At 38.4% G+C, this 27,251-nt stretch overlaps 1 long non-coding RNA gene across 1 annotated transcript in view; it reads right to left on the bottom strand.

Moving 5' to 3' along the window:
* Nucleotides 1-22,286, bottom strand: part of LOC103007632 (uncharacterized) — a 339,974-nt gene extending 317,688 nt beyond the window's left edge. Inside the window, exons 1-3 of the long non-coding RNA XR_451971.2 lie at nucleotides 22,212-22,286; nucleotides 15,224-15,292; nucleotides 8,770-8,877 (exon numbers count right to left, since the gene is read on the bottom strand). This is a non-coding gene — a long non-coding RNA (uncharacterized LOC103007632). The remainder of the gene's footprint in view (nucleotides 1-8,769; nucleotides 8,878-15,223; nucleotides 15,293-22,211) is intronic.
* Nucleotides 22,287-27,251: the final 4,965 nt, after the last annotated feature.

Here is a 27,251-nt window from a genome sequence, read left to right as displayed (position 1 = left end):
TTGCCACTAAGGACTGAACTGAACTGAACTTTCCATTTCAAGTCTTAATTCTCTAAAGGGCTTAGCTGTTTTTCCTACTGCTTCTACTTCCAGAAATAAACAAAATGCTTACAAAGTGACATCAACAGGCACCACTTATCAGATAGCAGGCTGTTTGATGAAGTAACAAATGAGGTCTTTCCACTAAGTCCAAAGCAAACTGTAGAAATCCTGTATGCTTTTCTTTTGAATCAGCATGATGAAGTGGACTTTTCATTTCTTTGTAACTCATGCCCCCACTATAATTTTACTTCAAATTGATATTTTGGGGGCTAGGGCTAATAATCTCTTCAACTCTACTCAAAAGTGGTAAAATTCAAATGTTGATGTCCTCTATTATGCAGAAATGCTTTTAGAAGCAAACCATAACTTCAAAGAATTATTTCCCAAAGGCAAAATTGTTGCTGACACTGTTTCAAGAAATACTACTTAGGTTTGGCTCAGCAGGGTTAGAGACACACAAGTAAGGAGATGTTTACCCAGCTCCAGAGGGAAAGAAGGAGAGAATATGCCTGGTGGTGATGCCTCAATGCACCTTTGTCAATGGGATTCAGAGCAGACATTCAGGCTGAGCGATGAAATCTCATTCATGCATCAACCCCTCAACCTGCCTTCCCTGCTACTCCCCATAATCCTGACAGAAAAGGAAATTAACTCAGACACCATGATGTCTTACCACACTTTTGTTGCTATTATTTCCCTTCTTAATCATTAGATAAGTGTTTTGATGTCCTCTTCTCTGAAGGTATTAGTTTTCCTTTGCTGCTGTAATATACTACCACAAACTTAGTGGCTTAAAACAACACAAATTTATAATCTTAGCGTTCCACAGGTCAGAAGTTGGTATGGATCTCACCGGGCTAAAGATCAGGCTGTTGGCAGAGCTATATTTCTTTCTGGACGTTTGAGGGAAGAATCTGTGTTCCTGCCCATTTAGGTTGCTGCAGAATTAAGTTCCTTGTGATGCAGAACTGAGGTCCCCATTTCCTTGCTGACTAAGGGCCATTCCCAGGCTCTAGAGGCCACCTGCATGTCTTGGTTTGTGACCTTTAGCTTAAGTCACAAATTGCCAGTGGAAGATGCCTTAGACATCACATAGTTTGACCCACTTTTTGTCTCTGGTAGGACACAGAACTTCTCTATTCCTACCCTCAATCATTTATGTTTTCCGCCACCACAATGACAGGACAACAGGCATTGACTGATCAAGTTCAAAGCCAATTATGAAGCTGTATTTTCTAGGGTATTAGAGCTTTTGCAGAAATACATAAATAGGCCTACTTGGGGGAAATTCCCTTTAGGTATTTATTTACTGGAGTAACAAGTCAGTTGAGAAGGTCCACTCCTGGTATTTTGTTTTCCTGTGGCAAGTTAAGAAGGCTGTGCCTCTGCTTTTGAGCTATCAGAACCTGCCCCCCACCCAAAAAAACAAAAACAAAGACACAAACAAAAAAAAACCCTCAGGGGCTGAGAGATTCTGGGCACTGAGATATATCCCCTCATGCTCCAGGTCTTCTCTTCTTGGGCATGATTTGTCTCATAGAAAGATGTGCTCTTCCTAGCAGGGCTGTTCTTGCAACTAGAGTGGTAAGGTCAGAGGATTAAGCATCAACGTGAACTTGGGGGAAAGTCACCAGCCGACTTCTTAGACTTGCATTGCTTGTAGACCCAGCTAGGCATGAGCATGCGTGAAAGCAGCACCTGTCAGGTCAACAGGGAACGAGGCAGCCAAGGAGCTACAACTACAATTCCACACGGTTTGGGGGCCAAGGGCATAACTAGTAACAAAAGCATTACTTTGCCTGGTGTCATTCCCATTCTCTGGAATGCGAAGTATGTTAAGCAGCCAGGTATTGAAATATTCAAGGAGTCAGTAAACTGGACCTTAACTACTTCAGTTTCTCCCATTCCATAACCCTTCATTTTATGGATGTAGAAACGGTTTCAGAGATGCAAGTTCACTTAGTGATGGTTACCTTGCTGGTTCAAGGCAGAACTAGGAATAGGGCTCAGCAGACATTATACAATATTCTCTCCATACACTGGTGACTGAAGAAATAATTGAATACTCTTCAATTACTTGGCACAGCTGGGAAATAGGTAATTTTGGTTACCTCCGGGATAAACAATTTAGGAAGTGAAATGACCCAGTCCATGGATATCACCGCTCAACCTTGGAACCAAAATATCTTTTGGGGATGCCTAACCTCCCAGGTTGGGAAATCTCGCCCTGTGCTCTCAGAAACATAGCACTTTGACAAACACCAATCCTCCATCTAGGGAGAAGACCATCCATCACACTGTTCTATACTTGAAAGACTTCTCACAAAGGTGAAGAGGTCAGGTGGCTGCTGACAACTTTAGCTAACCAGGATAAATCTAGGAGACAAAATATAAATCTGTTCTCCAAACTTCAAAAAACAGAAAGGAAAGTTCTTCAGCAACATACTAGGAATAGTTATTTCTAAAATATCATTCTGATTCAAAACTAAGAGCTAGAAAGGATCAGAAAAATTGGCCCATGTTTATGAAAGCGATTACTGAGAGAAAATGTGAACTTCTGGATACCCCTGGTGTCCTCAGCTAGCCGCCTAAACTGATAATTGAATGAGGCTGTTGAGGAAATCTTAACACCTACTGAGTGCTCAGAAAGCAGGTTAAAAACCTCTGTTAGCCATTGCTGTCCTTTTGTAACAAAGGCTTCGTTTTTGATTTGCTAGACGCCCCATAGTTAGTGGTTTCCTCTTTATAAGGCAGAAAGATTACTGAACTTAGGGCTCCAATAGACATGGACCTCTCAACTGGTCCCATCCTACCCCAGGGGCTTTGCACAGGAACACTCCTCCCCTCAAATGTTTTCATTGCTATCTTCACCGTTCAGTTCAGCTCTCAGCTTACATGTAACTCCAGAGAGGCCAGTCACAACCTTATGAAAGGACCCCCCTCCATCCCTCCGCCACCCCACTCCCACCCCATGACCTCTTTTACTTTCAGCATGATACAGTCATGGGATTGAATCCATTGCTTACTATGTACAAGTCACTTAACCTCTCTGGGCCTCCCTTAGTTTCCTCATCTAAAACAGTAAAACGTTCCCTACTGCAAAGGATTTTTTTTTTAAGGATTAGATGATAATACATGTTAAGCATTTATACCTGGGACTGGCAAAAACTGACAACTCAATAATTCTTAACTATTCATATTACCATAATATGAAATTATTTATTCACTGCTTGCTTCTCCCCTGTTTTCTACCCTCCCAACTGCAATAGAAGCTCCCCACGAGAAGAGAGCTGGTCATTCTACTTCACAAATGTATCCCTAGTAGCTAGAACAGTGTCTGGAACACATAATACTCAAAGAATTTGCTGAATGACTCAATCACTAACCTAGCATAGGTCCCAAATTATTTGAGCCTCAGTTTTCTCACCTGTGAAAGGGAGATAATGGCTACCAACCCAAATGGTTTTGAAGAATCAAATGAGAATTTATGTCCCTATTTCTCCAGCTATAATACATGTGCCCTGGGGAATAATTTGGAATCCTAAGGCTACATAAAGCTAACCAAAATATGCAGCACAGCTACTCAGAGGTTTGATTTTACAAGAATATTCAGGGGAAAAAGAATTTTGAATTTTTATACTCAGAATAATTTTTGAAAGTTATTAATTTGATTTTGCTCTTTCTGCATTAACCCCTGCCCATTTAAGAAGTCTGACATTTTTATTCCTTTACCTCAGGAGTATATGTGTTGGCAAGTGAAAATAGCAGCTCACTTTTGTCCCCCCACACACACACAAAAAAAAGGAAATGTTGAGGGTGATTATGTTAACTGAGCCAGCTGGAAAGAGAGGATAGATATAAGGAGAGGAAGAAAGATTCCCCCACGAAATGGAAGAGATTCTTTGCAGTGGGGCGAAGAAGATAAAGGGACAGATATTCATACAGAAAAACTTTGGTACCCACAGGGTCTCAAAGTGGAAAATATAAGATTCTGGGACCTTTAGATAGCTCTAAGGGACAAGGAACCCCAATAATGATTAAAACTAAATTTCCCACTAGCCAGGCAAACTAGGCACTCAGAGGAGTTGAATATTGGTTTAGTGAAATAAATGTGTCATTTCTTACAAAGTTATAGAATAAAAATCACTCCAATACATTGCCTTACAAAGCCTCACAAACCTTACTCAAATCCTTACACAATAGGCAAAATACTGCTTTTCCGCGCCAGTCTATTTTTTGTTTTGTTTTTCTTTCGAGTGTATGTGTATGTATAAGGAAGAACAAGCTCAAAGACTCAAAATATTAATTTGCAGTGACTGATGGGAAAATGTACTTTGGAATTCAAGAAAGTCAATGGTCATAGCGTCAACAACGTATTAGACAAACCACTTCCATGAGAACAGATTAAACTTGAATCACTGGCAGTGACAGAACTAAAAGTATCCATCAGAGTGGCTACTTGGGACTTTTTTGATGCCCACAAACTAGTTTGATGTGTGTTCTTACCACAAAATCCAGTTTCTTTATGTAAATTAGTTATATAAAATTATAGTATTCGTGGTAAAATAAGGCCTCTGCCATTCACCATTTTTCTTCACCCAAAAATTCCTTTGATGAGTATTCCCCAGAGGTGATCAAAGAGGTTGACCACAACAGAGACCTTTCAATCTACCAATAATACAAGTACCCCTTGAAAATGTGTTTAGAATGGCCACTGGAGCCTGAAAATGTGCTTGATCACCTATGGGTATTACTTGGGAGCACGGCTCTTTGGTGATGAGTTTTTGAAACTCAAACTTACTGAAGTTTATAATACAATAAAAAATACAGTCATCATCTATACTTATATAATTACACGATTCTGGACTCTTGAAAGACGTGGCACCAAGACACAGAAGAAAACTGTCTGAACATTGAACCTGTTGTGTTGGGTGATGTTTAATTTGCTCTAATTTGACTCAATTGTCACAAATGGGTAGATTCAATAAAACAACATCTTGCCAATAACCTACAAGTATAAAACTACATTCTTCCCAGTGGAACACTTAAAATATTATTTCAGTAAGGAGAGTAAATACATAGTAAAGAATAGAACACAAAATTTGGTTGAATGTGAGACTTGAATTTCTTCTACACATTCAGTAGTCCACTGCTGGCTACTTGCACTCAGGTGATGTTTGTTCACTCACTTTTAAAAACACACTTAATATGCAAATGAACTTTAAAAGTAAAAAATAAATGGTCTCCAAATTCAAGGTACTTTTACTGCACAGTTATTCCAAAGGATTTCTGAGAGTGTTCTTGGGTTCTTTCTGCCCTACAGCATGGACTCTTATTTTGACTATGTACCAGAGTTGGTATTTGGTGTTATACACAATAACAGCAACACTGGTTGATAAAAGATTGAAATACTTGCATAGTGGCTGGTAAATTGCTGTCACTCCTAGCTTCTCCTATCCCTACCCCTGAGAGCCCCAGGATATCCCCTGATCCAGCAACTCTCTCCACTGGGTCCCCCAGAACCCCACAGACCTTTGTTCTCATTGGACAGTTCCCATGCTATCGAGGTTGTTAAGTATCGTGACTATTCCCCATGTGTTACACTCTTTCTTTTCCTCTCCCCCTATGCCAGCCTTGAATGCCTTTTGCTCTCCCTTCATCTCTACTTTAGGGGCAACCTTAGTCCTCATCTCAGTCAGGATGCCCTCCATGTCAACAGCATACAGTGACTAGTTAAGGGACAGAGTGTGCCACCTGACTCAGCCTTAAGAATTTTGCTGGAGTCACTGAGACGAAGGCACCTGCTTTCCCCTGGGATGTAACTGGTAGAATAAAAGCAGAGGCTGGTGGGCACCATCTTAGCCACCTCTGTGGAAGAGTCTAATGGGCGACTGAAGACAACACAGAAAAAGCCAAGTCTAGGGGTGGTGAGAGACTGTGTGAGCCCCTGGATCCAGGTACTTGATGCTGGCTAGATGCATCCCCAGATTTCAGGTAAGGAGCCCAGAAGTTGATTATTTTCCTTGAGTTGGGATATCACCTGGAACAGAGTTCTCAAATAGAACTTTTAAATCATTTTCCCATCTCCAAAAGGTGAAGAAGGCCTAATGTCTTCCCCCATAGGCTCTTCAGTCCTCATAGCTGGTTTCTTCCTCTTCATGTAAGTCTCTACCACCATTCATCACTATTTAAGTCATACGTTAACAAGTTCACAGAAAACACCACTTAGGGAGGATTACCCGGCTGAGACTTCCAAGGGTAGCATGAAGCCTAGATATTTTATAATATCACCTGAGATGGAAAAGTTGCAAAGGAAAGTGGTAGGGAACACCAGGAGAGGAATTGAATAAACTCTGCTACAAAATTACCTGATTTCTACCTGGGCAATTAAATTGTGATTAAACTAACTGCTGGGTACTAAGACACAAAAGGCAAAGTGGTCTCCCACTGGGGGAACAGTCTTTGTTCTCCACTTTCTTCTGTCGCAAAGAATGGTGGGAGAACAGGAAGTAAAATTCATGTTTTGAAAATAGAAGTGGGGATTTTTAACTAGTACTGTGTTTCTCTCCAGCAGGAGAGGGGTGAGGATGAAGCACACCGTGATGACCGTCAGGGTTCTAATTTTACTCCACTATATGCCGCCCTTCCAGCAAGTAACGCGATTATGTGGATTACAGGGAGAGCTCTCAAAATGGAGCACTCGGACGAGCAGCAGCATCACCTGGGAGCTTGTTAGGAAGCTAAATTCTTGAGCTCCACCCCAGCCCCACTGAAGCAGAAATCTGGGGGTGGGTCCAGCAATCAGTGCTTTAATAAGCCCTCCAGGTGATGCTGATGCACCTGAGTGGCTGAGAACCTCTGTCTGAAGAGTTCCCCAGCCGTGCTTTACAGGAGCGTCACCTGGGGAGCTTCTCGAACTCTCCAGGCAGCCCGCCACGCCAATTACAGAAGACGCTTTGGGGGTAGGAATCAGTTATCAGTTATTTTTCAAACTCCCTATGTGATTGCCAAGTTCAACCAAGTTTGAGACCCACTGTGTGAAGGTGTCACTGGTTCAATAACTGCCACCTTGGGGAGATCCTAAAACTCTGTGTTTTTATTCTGCTGGCAATCTCTTCAAAGTGGGTGCCCAGAGTAAGAGATGGAGGCAGGGCTGGAGAAGGGTCTCTGAGAACTCCAGCCCCACAGTGCGTTCACGATCTCAGTGTCCTCCTAGCTCTTAGCAAGAAGAGCTTCTCTCCTCCATTGTTCCCTATCATGCCCCTCTCTCTATTTCTTTCATGGCATTTATCCCTATCAATATTCATGTCCGTATATGTTTATCATCCACCTCCCCAGACAGAACTATCACCATAGGGGGCATGCACGATTTGTTCACCATTGCTTCAGTAGTGACTAGTTGAGTGCCTGAGATACAATAAGCACTGAAATATTTGGTAGTTGACTGAATACATCTTGACATAACTCGTATCAGGTAAAGACAGCTGAACTCTTTCCTCAACCATTGTGTTTCAAAGACTTGGCTGCCCCAAATTACACAAGTGAAGTGTCCAAGGCAATGAACCCCTGGACATAAAAAAGAAACGTACCAAACCTTCCTTTTAAGCAGTAGCGTCTTCAAGAGTCAAAATTCTTAATTTTCACTTTGACTAAGCACTAGTTAATCTGGAAATTTCTTGCAGTCTAACCCCTTCATATTAATAAGCGTCTCTTTTTTTAAATATCCAAGTCCCTCCCACTTTTAAAATCTCACTTTAGACAAAATCTTGGTGAGGAACTTCAAGGGACCTTGGGCTACTTTCTCTGATTGCCATTCACAAAGTTCAGGGAAGGTTATTTCTGGTGTGGCTAAAGTGATCTATCTTTTGCTTAACTGAATAGAACTACCATTGGGTTGTATATCAGAAGCAGGTGGGAAGTAGCTCATATTTATTACCTGCCATCATTTTCCTTAAAAATTCATTTTTCATTAAATCACTTAAACCCAAAGAAGTTAATAAATTCACTCAGGCATTGCATCCCTGAGGATTAGATCATAAAGTTCAGTCAGTAGCTGTATCAGTCAGTCTTGAAACTGGTAACAAAAACATTGACAGTAATGAATACATTAAAATGTTAATATATACCTTGCCTACTTGTACTTTTACTATCACTTTGCCCTGCTTTACAGGAACATGAGAATAGTTTACATAAAATATTTACTATAATAAGAGTTCAATACATTTTACACCCAGCAAAAAAGAAAAAGAAAAAGAAAAAAAACCAAAATTAATACCCCCCCCCCCCAAAAAAAAAGCTTAATCCCTCACAGCCAATCTTTTAAGCATAGGTACTAGCCAGGAACCTTCACAGGAAGTCAGTCCACTCTCCTGACTCGTCAGGCTGGAGGCCATAACAGGCCTGCAGAACTTGATTGCTCTGAGGCTGTAATGAGCACAGCGCGTCCTTATGTAAAAGACAACAGAAATATGGAGGAGAAAAGATTCACTACCTTGTGTTCTAAGACTGCAGGGACACCAACATTTCATTTCAGATGAGAATGCAAAACACCACACCTAGGTACTGCACGTGAACGGCTTTAGAGTTTAATAACAAAAAAACCCGTGAGAACAAGGTGAGATGTGAAAGTACCTTGAAAAACGAAATGACTGAAAAGGAAGGGAAGCATAAGTCATACGTAGCCGAGACCTTACTTTTTTAAAAGAATATTGTTGAAAAATGTCCTACCTGTCTCAGTTCTGCTCTCCACCTCACCTCTGGCGCATGGAGAATGGAGACTGGGTTTAATCTTTCCGCAGAACCCGCTTCCTGAGTTTTCTCACTAGTGTGGGCTTCCTAAAAGAGACCGTGAGGAAACAGCGAAGCTTGAGGAGTTGTCTGCCTGCAGGTGCTGACAATACACAGGCACACACAGCTGTGTCTAAGTGGGCCACGCCCAGCACCGGGAACGCGCACGGACAAAGCGGGGAGGCCTTCCCCGCACAGCTGAGCTGCGCCTGCCCATTCAGTCCTGCTTCCACCAGCCCAGCAAACCCTTCTCATTGCTTTTCATTCGCTTCAGCTCTCATGACCGTCCAGCGGTGTTACGGGAGATGGTGAGCGTCCTTCTCTCGTGGGCTCTAATTCCTTGCTACTCATAGTGTGGTCCGTGGACCAGCAGCACCTGCATCACCTGAGAACGTGTTGGAAATGAAGAATCTTGGGCCCCACCCCACCTGCTGAATCAGAGTCTGCTTTGGACCCAGATCTCCACGTGATCTTTTTGTTTCTACTTTTTTTATTGTGATACACATACCATAAAATTTACTACCTTAGCCATTTTTAAGTGTACAATTCAAGTATATTAAATACTTTTATAATGCTGTGCAACCATCACCACCATACATCTCCATAGCTCTTTTCGTCTTCCAAAACTGACACACTATATCCATTAAACAATGATTCCTCTTTTCTCCCTCCCCTAGCCACTGGCACTCACCATTCTACTTTCTGTCTCTATGCTTTTGACAACTCTAACTATCTCACTCAGATAAGTGGAATTGTATAGTATTTGTCTTTTTGTGACTGGTCTATTTATTAGCATAATGTCCTCAATGTGCATCCATGTTGTATCGTATGTTAGAATTTCCTTCTTTTTAATGCTGAATAATATTACAATGTGTGCATATACCATATTTTGCTTGTCCATTCGTTCCACATTTTACCTATTGTGAATCATGCTGCTATAAACATGAAGGTACAAATACCTCTTTAAGATCTTGCTTTTAGTTCTTTTGGGTATATACCCAGAATTACACTTGCTGGATCATATGGTAATTCTATTTATAATTTTTTGAGGAACTGCCATACCATTTCCCATAGCAGCTGTACCCATTGTATGTTCCTACCTACAGCACACAAGGGTTCCAATTTCACTGCATTCGTACCAACACTTACTTTTATTTTTTTGATAGTAGTCATACTAATGGGTGTAAGGGTATCTCAATGTAGTTTTGATTTGCATTTTCCTAAAGATCAGTAATTTTGACCATTTTTTCATGTACTTATTGGCCATTTGTATATCTTCTTTGAAGAAATATCTTTTCAGGTCCTTTGCCCAGTTTTTTTTTTCTAATTTATTTATTTTATTTATTTTTGGCTGCATTGGGTCTTCGATGCTGCGCGCGGGCTTTCTCTAGTTGTGGTGAGCGGGAGCTACTCTTCGTTGCGGTACACGGGGTTCTCATTGCGGTGGCTTCTCTTGTTGCGGAGCATGGGCTCTAGGCGCGCGGGCTTCAGTAGTTGTGCCGCAGGGGCTTAATTGTTCCGCGGCATGTGGGATCTTCCCAGACCAGGGCTCGAACCCATGTCCCCTGCATTGGCAGGCGGATTCTAAACCACTGCGCCACCAGGGAAGTCCTGCCCAGTTGTGAATAAAGTATTTTTGTTGTTGAATTTTAGGAGTTCTCTGTATAGTCTTGATATTAATCCCTTATCAGATAATTGATTTGCAAATATTTTACCCCATTCTTTGAGTTCCCTTTTTACTCTATTGATATCAACTTTTGTTACACAAATTTTTAAATTTTTCATGAAGTCCAATTTGTCTATTTTTTCTTTGGTTGCCGGTGCTGTTAGTGTCATATCCAAGAAAACTTTTCCAAATCCAAAGTCATGAAGATTTTGCCCTATGTTTTCTTCTGTTTTATAGTTTTAGGTCTTACATTCAAGTCTTTGATCCATTTCAAATTAATTTTTTATATGGTATTAGATAAGTGTCCAACTTCATTCTTTTGCATGTGGATATCCACTTTTCCCAGAATCATTTGTTGAAAAGACTGTCCTTTCCCATTGACTGATCTTGGCAGCTCTGTCAAAGATCATTTGGCCGTATATGCAAGGGTTTATTTCTGGGCTCTCTATTCTGTTCTATTCCGTTCCATTCCATTCCACTCCACTCCATTCCATTCCACTGATCTCTGTGGTTGCCATTATGGCAGTACCACACTCTTTTGATTACTGTAGCTTTGCAGTAGGTTGTGAGATAAGGAAGTATGAGCCCTGCAGTTTTGTACTTTTTCAAGATTGTTTTGGCTATTTAGGGTCCCTTGAGATTCTGTGTGAATTTTAGGATGAGTTTTATATTTCTGCAAAAAATGTCAATGGGATTTTGATATGGATTGCACTGAATCTGTAGATCTCTGAGTAGTTTTGACAATCTAACAATATAAAATTTTCCAATCCATTAACATTGGATGTGTTTCCATTTTTTTGTATCTTTTAAAATTTCTTTCAACAATCCTTTATAGTTTTCATCGTACAAGACTTTCACCTCAGTGGTTAAGTTAATTCCTAAGTATTTTATTATTTTTGATGCTATTATAAACGGAGTTGTTTTTGTCATTTGTTTTTTCAGATTGTTCATTGTTAGTGTATCGATATGCAACTGATTTTTATGTGCTAACTTTGTATCCTGCTACTTTGCTGAATTTATTTATTAGCTTTAATAGTTTTTTTGTGGAATCTTTAGAGTTTTCTACATATAAATCATATAATCTGTGAATAGAGGTAATTTTACTTCTTCCTTTGCAATTTGGTGCCTTTTATTTCTTTTCCTTGACTAATTATACTTGCTAGCATTCCAGTACTAGTTGAATAGAAGTGGTGAAAGTGGACATCTTTTTCTTTCAGTCTTTCACCATTCAGTCAGATGTTTGCTGTGGATTTTTCACAGATGGTTTTTATTATCTTGAGGTAGCCTCCTTCTATTCCTGTTTTGTTGGGTGTTTTTATCATGAAAGAATGTTGAATTTTGTCAAATGCTTTTTCTGTATCAATTGAGATAATCATGTGGGGTTTTTTCCTTCATTCTGTTTATATGGTGCATTACATTGATTGATTTTCTTATCTTGATACATTATATGCCCAGAAACACAAACTAATAATTTTTTAAAATGCATTAGTCTCCTAAATTATGTAGAAAACAAAATTTACAATTACAAGCCAAAATTACAATAATATTAGATTTTAGGCTAACAATTGCTTTTTAAAAAGTATATTAGTATTTTAAATCATGTAGAAAACAAAAAGTTGAGCTACAAACCATGTTCCAATAATACTAGCTTTCATAATTGCTCATGTATTTACCATAATTGGGATTTTTATTTCTTCATATAGCTTTGTGTTACTTTCTAGCAGCCTTTCATTTCACACTGCAGAACTACCTTCATCATTTCTTGCAGGATAGGTTTAGTGGTAACAAATTCCTTCAGGTTTTATTTAGCTAGGAATGTCTTAACACATTATTGACTGGGGGATTTTTGCAGAAACTAACTCCTGTGACCGTAATACATCTCCCGTCAAAGATGTGTTAATTTTGCCCTCACTTTTGAAGTACCGTTTTGCTAGATACATTCTTGGTTGACCATTTTTTTCTTTTAACACTTTGAATACATCAGCTCACTACCTATGGCCTCCAAAGTTTCTGATGAGAAATCTGATGATAATCTTATTGATGACCATTTGTATGTGATGAGTTGTTTCTCTCTTGCTTTCAAGATTCTCTCTTTGACTTTTGAAAATTGCATACAATATGTCTCAGTGTGGGTCTCTTTGAATTCATCTTACTTGGAGCACATTAAGCTTCTTGGATATTTATATTTATATCTTTCCTCAAATTTTGGATGTTTTCAGCCATTATTTCTTCAAATATCCTATCTACCTTTTCTCTCTCTTCTCCTTCTGGGACTCCTCAGTGAGTATGTTGGTCCACTTCGTGTCCCATAGGTCCCTTTGACTCTGTTCACTTTTTTTCAATCTTTTTTTTTTTCTGTTCCTCAGAAACAATAATTTCCATTGCCCTATCTTCAAGTTTGCTGATTCTTTCTCTGCCTTTTCAAATCTGTCTTTGAATCCCTGTAGTGAAATTTTTATTTCAGTTACTGTACTTTTCAACCCCACAATTTCTTGTTGGTTTCATTTTTAGGTTTTCTATATCTTTATTGAAATTTCCATTTTGCTTGTACTTTGTTTTCTTGATTTTCTCCACATCTTCCTTTTGTTCCTTAAGCATCTTTAAGGCAGTTGTCTTAAAGTGTTTGTGTAGTATATCTGCCATTAGGTCTTTTTCAGGGACAGCTTTTGTTGATTTATTTGTTTCCTTTGAATGGACCATACTTTCCTGCTTCTTTATATGCTTTCTGATTTTTTGGATGAATACTGGGTGTTTGAATATAATAATATATAATATATTATAATGTGGTAACTCTGGAAATCAGATTCTTCCCTTCCCTCAGGGTTTGCTGGGCTTTTTGTTCTTGTTTTTATTTATTGTCTTTTTTGCATTGTTGTAGGGTGTCTCTGTGCTGAGGATCAGCCTGTGGTGTAAACTTAAGGTCTTCATAGGTCTTTTCTGAACCTTTCCCTGGACATGCACAGCACATGTCACTTCCTAATATTTTCATTTGTGCAGTTGTTTTAAAATGTCCCAGTTTTTAATGTTTGTCTCCCAAGAGGGGAAAGAAGAGTAAAATGAAGGAAACGGTGAAGGGGGCCATTCCTTTAAATCACTTGGAGGTCACTTCAGCCAGAGAGGGAGGGGCTTACAACAACAGGGGGGAGGTACAACAACTAAGACTGCCCATGGTTCCTGGAATGAGTGGGAGATGGGTAGCTGGTACCATGCTAAGAGCTGAAATTGACCAAAATTAAACACAATTTATCACCCAAGCCTTTCCCTGAAAGTTGAAGCCTTCGATAGACTCCAGAGTTCCAAAATAGTTATATCAGAAAGATTCTGCCAGTGCAACTGTGGTCTGGGTGGGGAGATAAATTCCCACTGCTTCCTACTCTGCCATCTGTCCAGAATCCTCTGTCTCTGGGTGATCTTTATGCGTATTTTAATGTGAGATGGCTGCTCTGAGTCACTTTTGGCTCACCACTTGCTCCAGACCCTTTTCTGAGCACAATGTCTCCATCTCCAGGCCTTGGCTGGAACCTGGCTTTTCCCTTGATGATCCTACTCTGCAAATCCTCTCAAGTAAAGCCTGTCCATTGTCACCTGTCCTTGGATTTGAGGGACAGGAGAATGCTTTGTATGTTTTAGGAAAAGCCACTCTCCTCAGTGCCATTTATCTGCCAGGCACTGTTAAGTACTCATACATCCATTATCTCATTTAAGCCTCACTATGAGCTAGTGCAGGAGATGATGTTGTTACTTCCAGTTTGTAGAGGAGGAAATCAACTGTTATAAAGGTGTGGTCTCCTAAGTAACAAGAACACTCAGCTAGTAAGTGACAGCTGGATTTGAACACTATTTCATCCAAGTCCAGAGTCATTACCACTACTGCCTCTCTCCCCATGTCCATTCTAGATTTGAGTTTGTCATCTCTCCTGCAAAAACCCCATTGCCTTTTTCTTATGGGTTTCTATTGCTGCCATATGAGAGTACCACAAATTTAGCAGCTTACAGTGACACACATTTACTACCTCACAGTTCTGTGGGTCAGAAGTGCCAGGGTGCTTGGACTTACTTCTCTGCTTTGGTCTCACAAGAACAAAATCCAGGTCTCAGACAGACCAGAGGCTCTGGAGGAGAATCTGCTTACAGGTTCATTTAGGATATTGGCAGAATTCAATTTCAAGTGGTTGTAGGATGGAGGTCCCTGTTTTCTCACCAGCTGTTGGTCAGGGGTTGTTCGAGAGGCCTACACATTCCCTGGTTTGTGGCCCTTCATGTTCAAAGTCAGCAGTACTGGGTTGAGTCCTTCTCACACTTTGAACTGCTCTAACTTCCCTTCCTGCCTCATCTCTCCTACTTCCAGCTGCAGAAAGTTCTTTGCTTTTAAGAACTATTGTGATTAGATTGGACCCATGTGGATAGTCCACAAAAGTTTCCTTATTATAAGGCCCTTAACATTAATTCAGTCTGTAAAGTCCCCTTTGCTATGTTATGTAACATACTACCAGTTTTGGGGTTTTAGACCATGGACATCTTTAGGGACCTTTCTGTCTACTATGCCTTTAACCTCACACTGCTCAATTATATCATTCCTTTCTTTCCTTGTCATATCATTAATATTTTCTGTTCTTCTTATAGTCACTTAAATGTGTGGTGTCCTTCTCTTCAACATTCTCTTCCTGTTTCACCCCTGACCTCACCCTGAGATACATTTGTGACCACTCTGGTGACTTTCTTTCTTACCATCAAGTATTTTCACCTCCAATCCACTTTTCACGGTCGTGCTTTGTTTTGCACTTGTCAGCAGGGAACCTGTAGAAAGAAGTAAAAAGTTATCCCCCAGATGCATATGGGGCTGAATTTCCATCACAGCATTACTGGCTTTTATTTGATAGTTTATATATGCAAAATGGATTAAAATCAAATTTAAGAAGCATGACCGATACTTGGTAATAGAGGATATGATTATACAGCATCCGTCAAAACATTTCAGTAAACTGATTTAAAAAAAAAAATCAAGGGTAAACAATTTCATCGACTCAAATGTCAGGGTTTGGTAGACAGAAATATGATTTTAGAATGAAACCTTTTAACAGTTCTATGGAATGACAGGAATTGATTTTTGGCATTGAAATTTGGATTTCCTTGCTGCTTTTAAAAACATATTAAGCAGGAGATCAGTACTAAATTTGGTTACATCAATATCATTTTAGAGGAGGGAGTATGATTTACATGCTATATAAAACCCATTTTCTCCATTAGGGATAGAGAAATGGGGCATCTTCTTGATGAAGTCACATATGATCTCAGTTAAGGAGGAGCCATGGAGATGCTGTTGTACATAATGAAGACTTAAGAAGATGCTGAGGTTTTCTCTGTGGGGTTTTGTTTTACTGCATCAATTTATCCACTGTAGCTGTGAAACGCAACCCAGGAAGCACGCATTCCATTGCTTCTGGACTGCCACAGAAGTGCCAGCCATGAACCTTCATATTTTATAATAGGCGAAATAGCATCTTTCAAAATGAGATATTTATAAGTTACTTATAAAAATAACGTATTCAGGCATTGAGAAAAGATTTTTTTTAATTGGGCTTGATTTTACTTCCCTGAATTCAACCACATGGCCCAAATTGTTTGTAAACTTTAAGAGCATAAAATAAGGTACTTGTTGAAAAAAAAATCTTGTTTAAAAAAAAAAACCTTATTAAAAAAAAAATCCACATAACGTGGAGATTTTTCTGATTTGGTAGGTTTGGTGTAATGGTCAGGAATCTGAATGTTTAATAAACATCCCATCTAATTCTGTTGATGATCATCATAAATGGACCATGCTTTGAGTAATACTATTCAAGCACTACTTCTCCCAGCTGCTATTTCAAATTATGGGGGAGGGAGAAAGAAAAAAAAAAAAAGGCAGAGACAGAGGAAAACAGGAAGGGAGGGAAAGAACTGCAACTTTAATCTTCAAAAAAAAAAAAGGTGTATTCTGCTTTCTGTCTCCCCACGTCTTCTCATATTGCAGCACTAATAATAATACCTCCAACTAAAAGTCAAATTTCATCTTTCATTAAGAATTCATAGCTTCTGGAAAGCTGTGAGGCTCTAAGAGCCCTTCAATGACTCAAGAGGAAATGCTTCTAAAAGGCTACAGTAAGAGCCAAAGTTTAAGCCATGTCCCCAGAATCGCCCTGAGATGGGCTTCTATCCAAATGGATACAATAGCAATTTACTCTCTCCTCATTGTTCTTCTTTCAAAAACACCAAAAGAAAAAAATTACATATCACATTCTCAGTGAATGGTCATCCTAATCATTTCAAAATGCAAATGCTTATAGAAGTTTGGAGCAGTGGCGATAATCACAAATCCCCACTAACAGTGTAGTGGTTGAAAAATCATTGGAGTGAGCTACCCCTTCAAGAGTTTTAATTTGCAATCAAGTCAAGACCTATTCTAGTGAAGCAAGAAGCAAGAAACTTCTGTTTGAGGGACAGACGTTCAACCCAAAGTGGGAAGCAACACGATACGGGTGCCATGAAAACTATCCAAGAGCCTAACACGTAAAGCTAATCTACCAAGTTTTTCAAGTTACCAAATGAGTCCACGCTGACAAATCTCCTATAGGTAGTCTTTCTCAAACAAGCGATTTAGATCCTTTTAATGAAATATAATACTGAACACAGGAAGTAAACCTCCAGTTGTAACACCGTACTTCCTCTCAACTATATTTTTAACATTTATTGAGCACATATTGTGTGTAAGTGCTACAAGTACCCCATAAGGTTGGGAATGAGAGGTAGTATAATTAATAAGACATCATTTGATGCCCTCGAAGGGACTCGCAATCCAGCAGGTATGTAACTGTGAGTAAATAATTCCCAGACAGGAAAAGAAGGAATATGGAATATTCCATTCTCAAGGTTCAAAAGAGAAATGAGAGCAAGGAAATAAAAGGAACATTTCTTTAGTGCTTCCTCCTTGCCGGGCACTATGCTAAGTTCTGTGTATTTGTTATTTATTGTTGGTCAACTATGTGGCTACTTTTCCATTATATCCTAGAAGCAGATTGCTGGAATGTAAAGCAAAGTTTTCACCATATGGCCATGATTTCCCCCATCAAGCAAACAAACAACAAAAATAACCTTCAGTTTCTTGAAGGCTTCCTCATTTCTAAGTTCATGGCTCTTTTTACTATAAAATACCTCCTTATCAGGAAATAGGAAATGCCTTAGGGGTAAATATCCAATAGCAAATTCAGAATTCAAGAGAAAGAACACAGTCTGTTTGCAGGTCTGTTACTTCATACTCATAACGCCCACAGGGCTCTCTGGGTGCCCCGTTCCCATCTAAAAATGTGTTCTCGAATGTAGGCCCTAAAATGAAGTCAGGGTGAAACCTAGACTTGCTTTGACATAAAACCACATTGAGAGCTAGCCCCACCCTCAGATCTAGTGTCTTGAGTTTTCCAACTCTACTCCTCTCTCCAAGTCCAATGCCTGCACTGCAGGGGCACAGCAGAGTTTGCATCTGTACCATATTGCTGCGCTCCCTCTGAATATGGGCTTTTGGGAAAGAGACCCTCTCCTTTTTCCAGAGTACAAAACTGGTACACTGAGCACAGAGCTACGCAGTCTTTTCGGGGGTGCTCCTGATACCCCCTGGAGATAAGATGCTACAATTTTTGAACCACTGATTGAGGTCCTGAGCTGCAGGATCCCAGGTCTTGAATGCAAACACTGACCGCCTGCTTGAGTCAAAGGCAGAGTGGAAAATTTGAAAACAGAACCAAGCAATTTAACATTTTGCTTCAACTTCCAAATTACTGAGAGAGAAAGCTGAGTAACACCTATCTACCTCTCAGGATGAGACAATTAATGAAGATTTTTGCCTTTTTCTAAAATTCTAAAAACCAATGAACGTTGATGTTTTATATTCTGCCCACATTGCAGAAATTAATGGGTTTCCCTGTTCAGAATAAGCAATGAGGACTTTGTCCTAACTGGGAGGAGTCCAAAATGCGGTAAAAAATTTTTGCTGATCCCTTTTCAATTCATTTTAATTTTTGTCTGTTGCATGGTCCTGAAAGGGTAGCTTTATCTATCACTATGATTTTCTCAACTAATCTTTCTATGTGGGATTATAAAGTCAAAAATTGGTTGATTACAAGCAGGGAAATAATATTTTCTCTTTTGGCAATGGCTTCTTCTGATTAGATATATTGCTCTGTAAGTTATACTTGACCCTCTGATTACTCAAAATGAATAAAGACCTTAAATACCCTTTGGAACAATATATTCTCTTGATTTTTTCATAAAGTTAATAATAATAACAATAATCATAATAACAGCAATATTAATAAGAATTAACTAGTTTAATTAAATGACACACTTTATCAATTAATCCAAATGGTGGCACATAACCCTTTTCTTCTGTTATTTTTTTTTTCCTTTTCATTTTTAAGATACCTTTTAAAGAAAGCCAGAATAATTGAGTAATTATATGTCCTACATGGCAAGACTTTGCTGGTGAGCGTATATTCTGGTATCTTTAGACAGCTGACAATTTTAATTGTAAAGTTATATCTGTTAGGATTACCTCTGAAAGCGTATTTCCTGTTGTATTCAGTTTATGTGAGATGAGCCCTTTGGATTAATTATTTCCTCCATACACAAACATCTGCTTTCATGGTGGCTTGAAATGCAAACCTAATTTTACCCAGTCACTTTTCTTTGTAAGGAAGTGGAGAACTCTAATGAACATGTACCCAGAGAGCATATGGTGAAATAAAAAAGAAAAACCTAAAAATAATAATTCAGGGTGAAGAGTTTCCCCAAGTGTGGTACAAGTAACAGGCATAATAAAACAAAATCATTGCAGGTGGCACACGGACAGACATTTTTGTTTACATGGTTATCTATTTCTTTGATGACCCTTCAGAGAAAACATATAACTAGTACAATAAACCCCCAGATTTTCTGGCCCAAAATGCTTAGAATAAGCAACAGGTATAAAAAAGTGAGTTGATTTAGGATAAACATTAAGAAAGTACTATTTGGGTGGTATTGAGATAAGGCAAACATTGCAAAGTGTACTGAGAATGACTGGTAAACATTGGCACAGCAGTACAGAGGGCTACAGAACCTGGCCCGGGACCCGGGCTCAGCCATTTAATAGCTGTCAGATTCTGCATTTGTAAACACCTTCCCACAAGAGCCTGCTGGAAGAATTTTTTAAATCCACCTAAATCTTGTAGTATGGTGCTGGTCACCTAGTAAACCCTCAATAAATGTCAGTTGTAATTACTCATCACAATAAAAGTCTCGACTCACCTAGCAACAAAGCAAAGCCAACCACTTGCACTGGGTAGTTATAGGCACAGAAGAGTATTGTTAGGAAAATCATACATAGCTGTTTAATTTTTTCTAAGAAAAAATTGATGAAAACATCAAACAAATTGGTCCTTAATAATAACTCTTACATTTTTTAAGCTAAAAATATGTGTACTCTAGCTATTTATTATACAGCATTAACCTTAAGTTCCTGTTGCATAGCGATAGTGTTTTTTTCAGTCTTGACATCTTCTGAAGTGTTAAACATGGTATTTTCACCTAACTGGCTCTCAATAAAGAAGTATGGAGATAGCTATCATATATGTCACTTCACTAATTTTGAAGATTTCCTTATCTACTATGACTTTGGAAGGAAGTAAATATTCAGAAAACACAGCTTTTAACTGATGTGTTTTTGCATTCTTGGTAAGGAAAATCCTCATATTTCATAAAACCTTACCAGAAGTTTTCTAAATATTCTCAATATTGTTATATTCTCTGTGCTGCACGTATCTACCTTGTTTCTGAAATCATACATACAAAGTCTTAAAACATCAGTGACAACGTGTGATTACTTTAGCCCATTCATCTTTTCCAGCTCTACTTGCTCATAGAGTATAGGTTCTTGAATGAAGGATTAAAAAAAAAAAAAAATCCTAGATCTTTTCCTGTATCTGTACTGGGCACTTCATAGGTGATCAATAAATACTTGCTTACTAGGTGGTTTTCTAGCAGTCAGGGGTAAATTAGTCAGAGAGCAATCCCATATTCCCCCTGAGGGTCAGTGGTTAATCACTGTTATTTTTTAATGTTTTAAAATCTTTTTTAGATAGACAAAAGGCATAGCAATGATACCCTTTCCTCCCCTGAATCACACTAAAACCCAGAGGAATTCTGATTAATGGCTAGCATCATGGGACCTTAATAAATGTCATCCAAACTGATTTTTAGGCGATACTTGAAGATGAATGCCTATTACACTTACCTGCCTTTTAGGATTTATAAGGGTGGATGATTACATTTTTAGTCCTCCTAGCAGTGTTTCTGAAATATGGTCTAAAATGAGTAAATGGGGTACTTTAAAGAGAATTGTTTCTGTTCACTGAAGTCTGGTATGTAAGAGCAGAAATGTGGAGACAATCAAATGTTCATCAGTAGAGAGCTGGTGCACCATGGTATATGCCATGTAGCTCTGAATATAAATGAGCCAAATCTGAGTATATTCATACCTCAGGGCATCCATGATATGATGTAAAATCAATAAGAAGCAAGTATGAATGGTATGAAGTGTTTGAACACAACCCCATTATATGCATGTATCTGGTCTGCCCATAAAGAAGCCACATAGAAAAGACACATACCAAACTGTGCATAAGGGGTCCCTGATGACTGGAGTGGGAGAACAAGAGGAGGGCTTTTAGCTTTTGCTTTATGTATTCCTGTCATAAACTTTTACTATAATAAGAACTTTTAATAAGCATTTTCATTTTTATAACCTTTTAAAAACAAAAAAATGTGTTTTAATAAAGGTAGCCTTAGACTAGCATTATCTATTGCTTAGATTTATTGCCATTCTACCAGAAGTCATTGTCTACACAGCCTCCCCTTTTACATATTTGTTTTTGTCTCCTCACTTGATAGCTCTAAAGAGACGTGTTGCTCCATGGCCACACTCACTGGGCCCTTTTCTTCCAGTGTGGAAGATAAACAGAGGATGACTTAGAGCAAGCGTGGGCTTTGGTTTAAAGTCTAAAAGCAAGAGTTTGAATCTTAGTTCCATGATTTGCAAGTTCAAACTTTTGGTTGTGAGGAACAGAAACCCACTGAAGCTACCTGAAGTCGAGGGAAGGTTACTGTAAGACTATAGATCACACATGGAAATGAATTGCAGTTGGAGCTCCTGGGAGATGCAGGTGGAAGCTACGGAACTATCAGAGACTCAGCCACCCCCACTCAACTACATGCTTCCCTGTTCTCTACATCTCTGCAAAATAGTTTCCTCTCCCATGGTTTTGATGCCCAATAACTCATTTGCAAGTGACTTTTCTTGCTATGAAATCTACTCAGGCCTAGACTTCATGGGATCTTTCAGCTTCTTATAACTCTTGTGATCTCTTATTCCTGAGAGATCACACGAATTGAATGAGACAACATTTTGTTTAAAAGGCTCTCATATTTCTTGACACAGTATACAAAAGATACCCAACTTCTTTAAACATCAGTATCTTCAACTGCAAAAGGCAAATACTAATCGTATAACTGTCATAAGTCTTCTGTAAAATTCTTAGTGTGGTGCCTGCCACATAGTAATGCTTAATAAATGTTAGGTTATGTTCTTGTTACTGTTATTGTTATTATTAAATCCATCATGGTTATTAAGGATTTTAAGAAAATGAATGACCTGCTTTATCCCAGTGGGTAGACTTCACGCATGCCTCAATTTCCACATAGATTCTCAGAGCAGAGGACATCTTATCACCTGATAGAGAAATTCACAAGTAATAATCTTGACAGATCTGTAAAACAATTTATCATACATCAACAGTTCTTCAAGGCCAGGCAACAAGGGGAATAGACAAATGCTCTTATTCCTCTTTGAGGTAAAGGCATGTGGAATTGCATGGAGACAGTAATGCATTTAAAGCAAAGGCAATTGAGATGCTTTCATTAAGCACTAGCCAGAAGCTTGCTTATAATGCAAGGGGAAAAAAAAATCTGTGCTGCTCACAGTTGTCTCTGTGTTTTGGTCCAGTGGAAAGGAATTTGACGAAGCACATAACAGGTAGTTCCTTGCCAAATTGTCAGATACCCAGGGAATTCAATAATGAACAGTTTCCAAACCATGAGGTGACCCATTTCAGATCCACAAATGAGGAGGGCCTGGCATGAACTTTGGAGATGCTGTAACAGACACACAGACATGTTTTAATTTCATGTTTCTTATGAAATTAGCAAACAATGTGCTTAGTGATACTCTAAACATAACACGCCGCCCTCTGATTAAGGCAACGTGTCAGCTCAGCTATCAACACTTAACATTTATTATGCTCAATGACATTCTTGTCTTAGCTCTCAAAATCACAGGTGTTTCAGCGATGAAAAGTCAAGACAAAAGTGAGAAGTGAAGGCTTTCACATACTTTTCTTCAAAGTTTGCAGCAACACAGTGTTTGACAGAGGGCTTCTGACTGCTCAATTTGATGGCCATACAAACTTATAAAAGCTGAAGTACAAGGTTTCCCAGGGGACGACATAATGAAATAAATGCACTCATGAATATGCATGGCTGGAGGAGGCCATCTGTTCTCCACCAACCTCTTTTCTTTCAACTCACAAATACCCAGCCCTACCCCCATGCCTTCCCCATGTTCCAGAAAAAAGAGTCTTCACCCAAAGATTTTAAAAATCAGTGATGTTTCATCTCAGGCAACAAACATAGTTACAAGAGAAATGCTTTTATGGTCAGACTAAAAATAATAAATTAATAAATCAAAGAGTGCTTGTGCACACACCATGAACCTTGAAGTTCTTTGCTGCTTTTCCTTCCCTCAGGAATGAAGCTCTTGATTCTTCACCTAAACTGAAAGCCACATGGACCTGGCTCTTGGGCTACAAATATGAGAACAGGAGAAACTTCAATAACAGCAGAGTAGATAACACTCTATCATTCAGGAATTCCAAGTTAGTTCCTGTTGCTGTATATCCAAGTTCAGTATTAAGTATTTCCCCTGATCTCTTTGGAATTCTTTACTCATCACTAATTTTGAAGGCACAGGATGAGGCCAATCTCACTGTTCAAAGATGAAAAGAAAATTTTTTGAGAAATGAGAAAATATAGTTGACAAAGAACAAGAGATAAATTTCTTGGAAAAACTGATTACAAAATGATTAAAATTTTTTGGTCAACTGAATCATATTTGAAATGCATAAAGAACACTTTTGCATATTTATAGGATTCTTTTGGTAAATCTTTAATAAAGTGAATGCATATGAAAAGCATAATCATTCCTAATTCCTTTGCTTTGCAATTTCAGCTTTGAGAATATCTTGCCTTCTAAAAGCAAGGAATGCTTCTTTTGAGTCTCTGTATTTCAGAAGAAAATAATCTAAGGTTAAACTCTTCTAACAACAAAATAGGACTTGGAAACAACAACAACATAGTCACAGCAGCAGCCCCTGTGTTGTATTAAATTTTCTCAAACTAGCCTGCTTACAGATACAGTCTGTAATAAACTGTTTTATCAGGAGACTGAAAACTATAGGAAAACAATATCTTAAATTCCTAAATGTAGTAAGATAGACTGGAAAGAGCATATATGTTCTGGAATGAAAAGACCAAGCCTTAAACACCGTCTCTGTTTAGTTAATGGCAGTGTGACCTTGGGCAATCCGCCAACAGTTTCTAATGCTCTATACTTTTATCTGTTGAATTGGAATAGCAATACCAACCTCATGGTGCTATTAGGATGATGTGATAAGGTAATAATAAATATGAAAGCACTCTATAAACAAAAAAGGACTTTCTAAAATAAGCCCGAAATGCATGTTAAAGTGAATTAATTTATAAATTACATTCCTAATAAAAATAAAATGCATTTACTTCCCAACCACTTCTCACCATCAGGTCTTCCTTAAATACTCACTTACACAGACTAAAACAATTTCACTAATCTTTGCTCTCGGTAGCCTGCTACAGTAGCAAGATACTGAAAATAACTTGCACTATCAGAATTGTGCCCTACCTATATGAATCTTAAAAATGCTCCAGAACAACAGCACCACATCCTAAAAGGATGCTATCAAAGAGGAAGAGAGCTCTGAGACCACCTTGCAGAACTTATTTCACATCTCTGTGGTCAGCTGCCTCTCTCTGAGGACGAGTTTTGGTTGGCATTGTCCAAAGGCCTCTTCGGGCTCTGAAATTCTGAGATTCTGAGAGAGCAGTTTGACAGGACAAGTACTGGGCCGGGACCCACCAGTTGGCTATGTGGTTCTGGATGAAGCAAGTTACAGAACCTCTCTGGGCATTCCGTCCCCCATGTGTAAAGTAAGGGGGTTGAGCCGTGTTATCTTCTGAGGTCCCTCCAGCTCTGACACCATATGCTGCTGTAACACAGTTGAAGTGGAGACGGGGATCTGAGGACAAACAGCCTGGTGCGACATAAATTGCTTCCAAGGCTTAAAACAATGTAGGCAGGGCCTCTATAATTAAAAACAAAAATCTCATCTTCTTTTGTGGCATTAAGGCAGAACTTGAGACTTGTGTAAGTGATATGATTCTTCTTAAGGGGTCTAGAGAAAACATGTCACAGTTTAAATTTTTTTAAAAGGCAGAGTGTAATGTTCTTAATTAAAGAACAGAGAAATGCTACATCCTTGGAATAATGTCAGCCAGCTCTATAAGCTTTTCACAATTGGAACATCAAAAATATATTTTCCGAATACTTCAAAGTTGTACACAATACAGCTTTTACCCAAGGGAGATGGTGAAACTTCAGTTTGACAGAAATGCCAAATTTTGATGGTTTGAAGATTTGTTTCAATTGTGAAAATCTTTTAAAATTAGATCAGTTTCCAGAATGCACATTTTAATACTGTGCCAGATCCTGTACCAAAAAAGTCATTTAAAAGTAATTTAATATAAGGTTTTATGACAAAGGGACAAATGACCACTTCAAAAAGAGACACTGTAGCCATCAAAGGACCTTGACGTGCACAAGGACCCACCCTAGAATCTCTACTCCCTGTTAATCCTAACTCCATAGCACACACTGAAAAAGAATTTGTATAAGACGCAAAAGTGGGCAAAGTCAATGATAATATTCTATAGACCTGCTACTTATTATTTATTTGGAATGCACTTCTTGTGGGGCTGGAAGCTTGAGTAAAGTAAAGGCTTAGTCAATAAAATACTCGCAGTGAATGGGTACAGAATGCAACTCAACATTTGGCATTGAAATCCAGCCTGGATTCTGTCAGGAACTGCTCAGTTTTATGCATTTCATTCTAAATTCATTAGTAACACAAAGTTGAGAGGGGTATCTAGAATACAACCTCTCTCTTCTTTTGAGACCACTTAAAAAAAAACTAGCTTTATTGATGTGCAGTTTACATAACATAAAACTTCACTGTTTTAAGTACACAATTTAAAACTTTTGGTAAATTTAGAGTTGTATAAATATCATTATAATGCAGTTTCAAAACTTTTCCATCGCTCTGAAAAGACCTCTCATGGCCATTTTGCAGTCAGTCTCACTCCCTGCCTGGGCAACCGCTAATCTGCTTTCTTTCTATAGATTTCCCTTTTCTGGCTATTTCACCTAAATAGAATCATACAATATGTAGCCTTTTGCTCTGGCTTCTTTAATATTTTTGAGGACCATGCATGTGGTAGCATATCTGTATTTAGTTTTTTTTAATTGCTGAGTTGTATTCTACTGTATGGATATAGCACATTTTCCTGATCACCTGTTGACAGACATCTGGTGTGTTTCTACTTCTTGGCTATTACGAATAATGGTGTCATGAACATTTGTGTGCAAATCTTTGTAGTCTTTATATCACGATAGGTTTCATTTCCTTAGGGTAGTTATCTAGGTGCAGAATAGCTATGTCAAATGGTAAGACTATATCTAACTTTTTAAGAAACTGACAAACTGATTTCTAGAATGGCTATAGGATTTTACATCCCAGGGATGTAAGGAATCCAGTTTCTTCACATCCTTACCAGTACACATTACTGTCTATCATTTTAATTAAAGCCATTTTAGTGAATGTGAAGTAGAATCTCGTTGTGATGATAATTTTCTTTTCCCTAATAACTAATGATGTGGTACATTTTTTCATATGCATATTACTCATTTGTGTTTCTTCTTTAATAAAATGTCTATTCAAATCTTTTGTCCAATTTTAATCAGGTCATTTGTCTTACTGGTGAATTGTAAGAGTTCTTTATATATTCTAGATACAAGTCCTTTATCAGATACATTCTTTGAAAATATTTTCTTCCAGTCTGCAGCTTATCTTTTCATTTGTTAAATTGTGTCCTTTGAAGTACAAAAGTTTTTAATTTTGATCAAGTTTGATTTATCAATTTCTGTTATGGATCATGTTTTTGATGATGCATCTAAGTAGTCATTTCCTAACCCAAAGTCACAAAGATTTTCTTCTAAAGTTTAAGTTTTAGTTCTGACATTTAAGTCTGATTCATTTTGATTTTATTTTTGTGTACGGTGAGACTTAAAGATCTAAATTCATCTCTTTCCACGTACGTACCTAATTGTCTCAACATTATTTGTTTAAAAGACTATAATTTTCCCCAACTAAATTTCCTTTGCCCCTTTGATGCAAATGAATTGATGATAAATATAAGCTCACTCATTTTAAATGAGTCAATAGGGAATAGTGCTTAAAGAGTTCAGACTGTGGATCCAAACCACCTG

This window comes from Balaenoptera acutorostrata, chromosome 10 (assembly GCF_949987535.1).
Source record: "Balaenoptera acutorostrata chromosome 10, mBalAcu1.1, whole genome shotgun sequence".
Taxonomy (NCBI): domain Eukaryota; kingdom Metazoa; phylum Chordata; class Mammalia; order Artiodactyla; family Balaenopteridae; genus Balaenoptera; species Balaenoptera acutorostrata.
This window is presented reverse-complemented; position numbering and strand designations above follow the sequence as displayed.